We start from the raw sequence: 9,675 nt of genomic DNA on the forward strand, positions 1-9,675 counted from the left end.
AAATTCAATAAAGTGTAAGGATATAAAATCAATGCACAGAAATCAGTTGCATTTCTTTACACCAACAACAGGACAGAAGAAAGAGAAATTAAGGAGTCAATCCCATTTACCATTGCACCCCAAACCATAAGATACCTAGGAATAAACCTAACCAAAGAGGCAAAGAATTTATACTCAGAAAATTGTAAAGTACTCGTGAAAGAAATTGAGGAAGACACAAAGAAATGGAAAAATGTCCCATGCTCATGGATTAGAAGAACAAATATTGTGAAAATGTCTCTGCTACCTAAAGCAATCTACATGTTTAGTGTAATCCCTATCAAAATCCCATCCATTTTTTTCAAAGGAATGGAACAAATAATCCTAAAATTTATATGGAACCAGAAAAGACCTCAGATAGCCAAAGGAATATTGAAAAAGAAAGCCAAAGTTGGTGGCATCACAATTCCAGACTTCAAGCTCTATTACAAAGCTATAGTCATCAAGACAGTATGGTACTGGCACAAAAACAAACACATAGATCAATGGAACCGAATGGAGAGCCCAGAAATCAACCCTCAACTCTATGGTCAACTAATGTTCGACAAAGCAGGAAAGAATGTCCAATGGAAAAAAGACAGTCTCTTCAACAAATGGTGCTGGGAAAATTGGACAGCCACATGCAGAAAAATGAATCTGGACTATTTCCTTACACCACACATGAAAATAGACTCAAAATGGATGAAGGACCTCAATGTGAGAAAGGAATCCATCAAAATCCTTGAGGAGAACACAGGCAGCAACCTCTTCGACCTCAGCCACAGCAACTTCTTCCTAGGAACATCACCAAAGGCAAGGGAAGCAAAGGCAAAAATGGACTATTGGGACTTCGTCAAGATCAAGATCAAAAGCTTTTGCACAGCCAAGGCAACAATTAACAAAACCAAAAGACAACTGACAGAATGGAAGAAGATATTTGCAAATGATGTATCAGATAAAGGGTTAGTATCCAAAATCTCTAAAGAACTTATCAAACGCAACCCCCAAAGAACAAAGAATCCAATCGAGAAATGGGCAGAGGACATGAACAGACATTTCTACAAAGAAGACATCCATATGGCCAACCAACACATGAGAAAGTGCTCCTCATCACTCAGCATCAGGGAAATACAAATCAAAACCACAATGAGATACCACCTCACACCAGTCAGAATGGCTAAAATTAACAAGTCAGGAAATGACAGATGCTGGTGAGGATGCGGAGAAAGGGGAACCCTCCTACATTGTTGGTGGGAATGCAAAATGGTGCAGCCACTCTGGAAAACAGCATGGAGGTTCCTCAAAAAGTTGAAAATAGACCCAGCAATTGCACTACTGGATATTTACCCTAAAGATACAAACATAGTGATCCAAAGGGGCACGTACTATGGAAAGAACCTAGATGTCCATCAACAGATGAATGGATAAAGAAGAGGTCATATATATACATATGTGTGTGTGTGTGTGTGTGTGTGTGTGTGTGTGTATATACACACACAATGGAATACTATGCAGCCATCAAAAGAAATGAAATATTGCCATTTGCAATGACATGGATGGAACTAGAGGGTATTATGCTTAGTGAAATAAGTCAATCAGAGAAAGACAATTATCATATGTTCTCCCTGATTTGGGGAAGCTGAGAGGCAACCGTGGGGGGTTTGAGGGGTAGGAAAAGAATAAATGAAACAAGATGGGATCGGGAGGGAGGCAAACTACAAGAGACTCTTAATCTCACAAAACAAACTGAGGGTGGCTGGGGGGAGAGGGATAGGGAGAGAGTGGTGAGGTTATGGACATTGGAGAAGGTATGAGCTATGGTGAGTGCTGTGAAGTATGTAAACCTGGCAATTGACAGACCTGTATTCCTGGAGCTAATAATACATTGTATGTTAGTAAAAAAAAAAAAAAATAAATAAAAGAAAGAAAAGAAAAGAAAGAAAGAAAGAAGCTAGAGTTCTCTCTCTTTCTCTCCAACATATGAGGATACACTGAGAAAGCGTTCTTCTGCAAACCAGGAAGAGAGCTTTTGCCAGGAACCAAATGGATGGACATTTCCAGTCTCTAGAACTGTGAGGAACAAATTTCTGTTGTTTAGGTCACTTAGTGTATGGTATTTTAGTTTTAGCAGCCTCAATTAAAAAATGAATCACTCCTGGTGCCTGGGTGGCTCAGTGGGTTAAGCCTCTGCCTTCAGCTCAGGTCATGGTCCCAGGGTCCTGGGATCGAGCCCCGCATCAGGTTCTCTGCTCAGCAGGGAGCCTGCTTTATCCTCTCTCTCTGCCTGCCTCTCTGCCTACTTGTGATCTCTCTGTCAAATAATAAAATCTTTAAAAGAAATCATAAAAAAAAATCTCTGATACTATTTTGTAATATATACTTATTTTGAATAATTTTCCCAAGTGTATAAAATATTATATAATTTGGCTAATGCCATATATTTCATTGTGTTTCTTATTTTGTATTACACTTAATCTTATATTATCTCAATCAATTTTTTTAAATGATTTTAAAGGTTGTCTACTGCATCACATATATGTACCAAAATTTGTTTACATATTCCTCTATTTTGGCCGTTTACATGGTTTCAAATTTTCAGTTGTAAATGATCAAATGAGTATTATAGAAAATACATTAGTGAAGTAGGTAAAGTTATAATCAAGATTTTACAGTTAGTGATCCTGAGCCACAGGAGGGTTAAAAAGCTTGCTGAACAGAAGTACACAGAATAAAGAAAAAGAAGAAAGAATAGTAATTGTTGTTTCACACATTATTTGCGTTCTCTGTTTCAGTTATCTTACTACCTTACCTTAACACCTTAGTACTACAACAGTTATTAGGATCAAATAAAAAAATGTTGAAATTACTTTGAAAAAATACTATCATGCAAATAAAAAGGACACTTATAATGTCCAGATATTAAGTCAAAAATGCAGGTGAAACTCAACTCTGGGAAAAGAGTTAAATATAATGTAACTGTTACTTAGCCAATTTCTATTTTGTGGCAGTTTGCCTAAAGATGACAAAAATGTGTCTTATCATGTGAAAAAAAAATCTACAGAAATTTGTATGGGATAGTCAGAAAATTGACTGTTCTTACTCTAATTTCATATTCCTTAGTGATTATTATTTTTTTTTGCATTTGAGTTGATTCCCTGGAAAAAATTATGTTCTAGAGCTCTTATCAATTGCTTACTTAAAAAATAAAATTCATATTTATATCAGTGTCAATGAGCTCTATGACTTTTAAATCTACTTGAATCATTTATGAAAAATAAGTCTAAGTCTATGTGCATATGGCACATAGATATGAGAACACAAACCACCAAAAACATGTTTCTTGTAAATAAAAAAGAAATTACCATGGAATTAATATACAATGAAATTTCTTGCCCCTTACTAATAGTAATACTAGGTAACACCTGTGCCAGCCACCCATAGGCACTATTGTCTGGTTAATTAAAATAAACAGGATAAAAAGAAAAGGGAAGGAGAAAAACTGTAGTCTAAGAAAATTAACTCTCAATGAGGAGGATTAGGGAGGTAAACACATGAATGAGATACTGCAAAAAAAAATTGCCACGCCACCTGGGTGGCTCCGTTGTTAGGCATCTGCCTTTGGCTCTGTTGGGGTTGGGGTCCTGGTCCCAGGGTCTTGGGGTAGAGCCCCACATCAGGCTCCCTACTCAGTGGGAAGCCTGTTTCTCCCTCTTCCACTCTCCCTGCTTGTTTTTCCTCTCTCACTGTATCTCTCTCTATCAAATAAATACAGTCTTAAAAAAGAAAAAAAGAAAAAAAGGTGGTTAACTCCTACCCATTCCCCAAAATGGTGGTGTAGTCAGCTCTCCCTCCGAGGCCAAACATTCTAACTCCCTAACCCAATATCCACTCCATCTCAACCATCATTTTCCAAATCAGAAAATTATAAGAAATCAAAGCATTTTTGACACCTTCAGAAATCTTTACCTGTAAGATTTTTGTTTTTAGTTCCAAGGTATAGAAATTCCCAAACTAGCTTAGAACTGTAGTAGGTAATAATTGGCTCATGTAACTGAAAATCCAAAGGTAGTTCTCAGTCCACAAGAGGCTTGATCAACAGCTCCAAGAAGATGACAAAAACTCAGTTCTTCTCTTCTTCTTTGCTCTGCTATCTATGGTATTCACTTCATCCTCAGACTCTCCAAAGAGTCCTCACAGTAGTTTGGGGCTCTGCTCTGGTGATAGCAGGTGACATACATAGTAATGCATCCTTGCATCATGGGAAAAAGGGAAAACCATGCATCCTTGCTCATGGGAAGAGGGAAAACATCTATGTTCCAGAACATCAGTAAATATTTCCTCTTATCTCATGAACTCTGATTGGGTGGTTGCCAGCCTTTAAACTGGCCAGAAGAATGAAATTTGTTGAGACTTCAGTCACTTAGACCCAAAAGTGTAACTTGGAGCAGAGGGTGGGTGCTACTCAAAACAGACGGCTGTTACTAGGAGACAGTATCCTGAATCAAAATTGGGCTGTTGTTACCTAAAAGGGGGGTTGGAAGCCAGGCAATAATAATATCAACAATACCACAAATGCCTGTTATATCTGCTGTGAATGATGTTTTAGAAGAGGGAAGATGGGCAGGAGATGAAAAGTAGTAATAACAGGATGAAACATAAGATCCAGAAATTGGAAGGTCTGTAAAACAGAACAGGATCCAGAAAGAGTTCATTCATACTACCTCAAACATCAACAACTATAACCTCAGGAAAAGTATCCTAACTTTCATTTCCTGGGTTGCATATACCTATGAGAAATATGTAATGCCATTTTCCTCATCATTACTGAAGTTGATTTTGGAAGAACACTTATTAAAAGTTACAAAAATTTTAAGAAAGACACTATCTTCAGAAAGCATTTCAAACATTAATATAGCAGTAAATCTTGTAAAAAAGCAGATGGTAATACATAATGTAGCCATTCTTAGTCTTTGAAGCATGAGGGGAAAAAACATTCAGACCTAAATGGAATATGAATTTATTGTAGGAGGCAGGCTTTAGTGCTACTTTGAGTGAGCTGTTAGAGTCTATTATGTCAGTTCTCGAACCTCCCATAGCATAGCTTTGTCACTGCACAGCTATTCAAAATATGAAAAATAACAGACCTCAGAATGTCTAGAGATCTATGGTTTGTTGGCAGTGCATTAGAAGAAAACATAATAAATAAGATCAGAAAAATCCAACAAAAGTCAGTAATTCTCTGAATCAGGAAACTGCAGTGCTTTCCCTTAGAGAGATGTTGGCATCTCACCAATCAACCCTTAGGCTTAGGGGCCCTCAGAAATTGACTTACAACAGTTTCTATCTATTAACACTGCTCAGCCTTTTTCCTGTCTTACAAACTGGCAATCCAACCTAAGGGCCTAAAGGGTTTAGGATACAAGTGTATAGGACTCAGCCTGCTGCCTCAAGGCATGTTGACACAAGAGATTATGGGCTAAAAAGTATGTGACACCAACTGAAAAAGCTATTTTCAACTTACTCAGTTATCTAATAGACAATTACTAAATAGATTTTTGTGCCACATATTGTGATATGCAATGGGAATGTAAACCATAGGTAATAAAGTTTAGTGAAGAGGGTGACCAAACCACTGTAAGATGCAGTCTAGGTTTGTAATTGATTATTGAGATGTGGGCTCGGTCTTTAGGGTCACAGAAAAAGAAGCCAATTGAGAATGGCCAGGTCTAGGATCAAAGAGAGGAAGAGATGCAAAAAATCAGGGAGACTGAAAAATACATCATAATGAGCACGAACTCAACTTGAATACTCAACGCATGTATATTCAAGACTTTGTAACTAGTTAATATAAGTAAGTGTTTCCTGAAAGTGCATTTTAAAATCTTTATTCAAATAATCAAAAACTCTTAGGGATCTTATCTGGGGCACTCAGTTGTCCCAGTTGGCCTGAAACAGCACTGATATACACCTGCTATTACATAGCATGTTTAATAATGGCATTCCTTTCCATCCTCCAAACGGTACCGTGTATAGAAACTTATTCAAACAAAATATCAGTGGGATCTTTTGTTAGTCAGAGATTTCAGTAAATTTGACTAGAAGCCTCTCCCTTCCTTCATAGTCCTGGACTTGAAATCCAAATTGCTCCCTGAGACTTTGACAAATTCCAGCATCTTATGTTAACCCAAATTTCTGGGCTCCCATAATCTGGCATTCTCTCTCTAGGCTGTCCTCATGGCCCTGAGCAGAAAGCTCATCCATTCAAATTCCAAAAAAAAAAAAAAAAAAATACACCCCTACGATTAGCATTGATATTCTTTATTAGGCACTACAAGTGGAAAACCGAGTAGAGATGTGCAGCACTCATTGCCCAGAAAACTAATTTGATCTGTGAAATGTGTATCTTTCTTCTAATAGAAATGTTTCAGGAGTTTCCTTCTTACCTCTTCCCGCAGTCTCACATTTTCCAAATCATCTCCCTCCCATTTCCCCCTTTCCTGTTTTTTACCCTTTCCCTTTTTCTGAGGAGTCAATTTAACCATCTTTCCCTTTATCTTATATATCTTCAACATGATGTCTTTAAATCTGCTAATACATGTTCTGCCCTACACAAGAGGACAGAGGCATTTCTCTCTAATTGTAGTTCTAGTGCCAGTGGAAGTAGAGGCAGAAGAATGAGGGAAATGAACAGGAAATTAGAGTTAATATGTCTTGGCAATGACTGGGACAAGAGATAACCCAGAGACCCAGAGAAACATGCAGGTCCTATTCTTTTAGACTCTCTTAAAAATAATTATCATAAATATCCACCTAAAATTCTTCTGCTCTTGACTTTTCTTTCCAAATAGGTTTCCTTATTGGAAAATTTTCTATTTTCTTCCCATTGCTAATTATTAATTTTTTTTACATAAAATACTATTGTATAAGCTTGAGTAGCAGGATACAGTCTTAAGATCTGATTATTTACTTACATATATCTATTATTTTGAAAAAAAAATTCCATGACAACTTCTTAAAAAACAAATAACAAGATAAAATATGTAGAAGGGAACTATAGAAGAAGGGAAAAAGTTTGATTAGTATGTTTTTTTTTTTTTTAAAAAAGCATTTATATGTACTATTTGGGCTGCAAATTTGATTCAGTGCTTCCTAGAAATCAAAAAATGAAATAAAACAGTGCAAAAATTTATGATATCCATAAGAATTAAGACAACAACAACAACAAACCTTCAGGAACAGATGACTTTCTTGTTCCTAAGTCAGAAAAAGAACTCTCATGAATTTTCATTAGAAGGATACTTTAGGATGTAGTGAACCACTTCCTCTGCAATGTCTCTTTAAGAAATTTATGTAAGTTTCCTTTCTTCCCTGCAAGTGAATAGCATATATCCAACGTCATTGATTGAAAACATTTTTAGAAGAGACTAACACTGCATGGTAAAAATATGTAACATTCTAATGACTTAATACAATTTTTTTAACCATATACAGCATTTGATGGTTTGCATAGCTTTCAGTCAATTCTCTTGATTATAATTTCTCAAAACCAAGATTTTGATAGGGATTTAACAGCAAAGAGTTCAAAATTATATTCCTTAGGTAGAACTTAGGGTGTAGATATTGTGTCCTGCTGATTAAAGGCAAACCTATGTTCTTTAACAATCAGCTGAGCAGGTTCCTATGGCAATTAAATAGCCCAATGAAGACTTGTTGCTGAATAGATGGCTTCCCTACCTACAAATATAGGTGGATCAAGAAAATCCTATTGACAGGACAAAGAATTCCTCAAAACACAGTTCTGGGTTTCCTCCAACAATCTGAAAATATGCAATCAAGACCCAAGAATTCCATGCCATAGAGCATGGAATAAAATAACACCAATAGAAGTCTTATTTGAGCAATATATCTCCCCACTGTATTCTAGTTCTAGTTTGCAAAATGTGCTATATGATATTTGATCTGCTGAATAGAATTTGGTGGTCACCAGCTATTAAATATTAGGTGACATTTGCTGAAAACAGCAATTTGGGTTTTGAAACAAACTATCTTGAACCATTCTCTATAACAATATAACAACGATTATTAACAGAAACTTCTTGAAACTATTCATTACTCAGTACAGAAGATTTAGTTTCTATTTTCTCATAATGCCATGAAAGAAAACAAGGTATTTTTTGTTAGGCTGAAGAATACCTTAAAGAAGTGGGCGACCCATTCCTGAAATGCAGGGAAGTATCAGTTCTATTCCACTGGAGACATGCACAGTAGGGGAGGCACAGCGCCACAACCTGGAGGCGAAGATCTGGGTTTTGGTTGGAGTTCTGGTTGGAATTCTATTGTTTACATGGTGTGACTTCAGTCCATCTCTTAACCTCTTTGAATCTTTGTTCTTCTTCTATAAAATGAAGAGAACGGAAGATCTAGAACAGATTAGTGATTCTCAAGTATTTTAAGGTATAGAATTTCTTCAAATTAAAGCTTATCACTCTGTTATGAAATAAAGATGTTTCCATCAGTATACCTACATCAGAATTTGTAACAATTTTTCTTCTCCAAAATTAATGTATCTTCACCAGTTTAGAGTAATTAATATACATAATACACCTTCATCAAAGGAGAGCAGTGAGGAACTGTAGAGAAAATGTGTAATATTCCTACCCATATGCACAATACACCAAATACATATATATTTTTCATTCCTTAGTTGTATATACAGTCTGTGGAATTTTATGGATATGAGGAAAGCTACCAAAATAAAGTTTCTAAGTCTCAATAGGGGGAAATGTCAATCCAGAGTTCCTTCGTGTCTATACCTTTATTTTAATGAGAATCATTTCTTCAGTGTTGTCTATGAATAAACTTAATTGTAAAACACCTGCATTATTTTAGTGCCACACAGATCAATTTGTACATAAAGCCTTTCACAGGAAACAAAAGTTGAGCTTACTTTTCATTAACATTGATATAGGCTAGCCAATAATGCAATGTATGCATGTGACTCCCACATATTTCATTGGCAAATGTGTCCCTCTGAACCAAAGTGGATCCTTCAAATACAATAGAATCTGCCATAGACAAAGAGTCTATTTAAATAATTCAGCAATTCTAATTCTTTTTAGTAATAGCTGACATTCCCATGTTAATCCTATTTGAATCAAGTATTTCCATTATGCACAATCGTAAGAAAGCACACTTTTTCCCATTCAATGCACATTTATAGATTTCACATGGCTTTGAAAGAGATTTTCCCTTTCAAAACTCATTATATTTTCTATCTAGTTAGCGATCATTTCATAAAAAAATAAAATTCTTATTTAAAAAATCAACCCAAGTTTTAGACTGCAATATGCTATTCAGTTTATGCCTAGTATTTCACCTTCTGAAGCACAAATTTTAAAATATTATTTCTCACTTTTATTCTCGTAAATATGAAGGCTGAAGGCAAATCTGTTACCTAGAGAAGCATCATGTCCACATGGAAAGGAATCAAAACAGATTCAGAAATTTTCAGGAAAAAAAAAAATTGCAGTTAGGTGATAAATTTACCAAGATATGTGACCTTTACCAGCATTAAAAACTTTTTGTGTTAAACAGATATGTGGCAAAACTGCTCATTTTAAGTGAAAAAAATCACTTCATTTATTCTGCAAGGAAATA

The sequence above is a fragment of the Mustela putorius genome, unplaced genomic scaffold (assembly GCF_011764305.1).
Source record: "Mustela putorius furo isolate JIRA1106 unplaced genomic scaffold, ASM1176430v1.1 tig00000407_pilon_pilon_pilon, whole genome shotgun sequence".
Taxonomy (NCBI): Eukaryota; Metazoa; Chordata; class Mammalia; order Carnivora; family Mustelidae; genus Mustela; species Mustela putorius.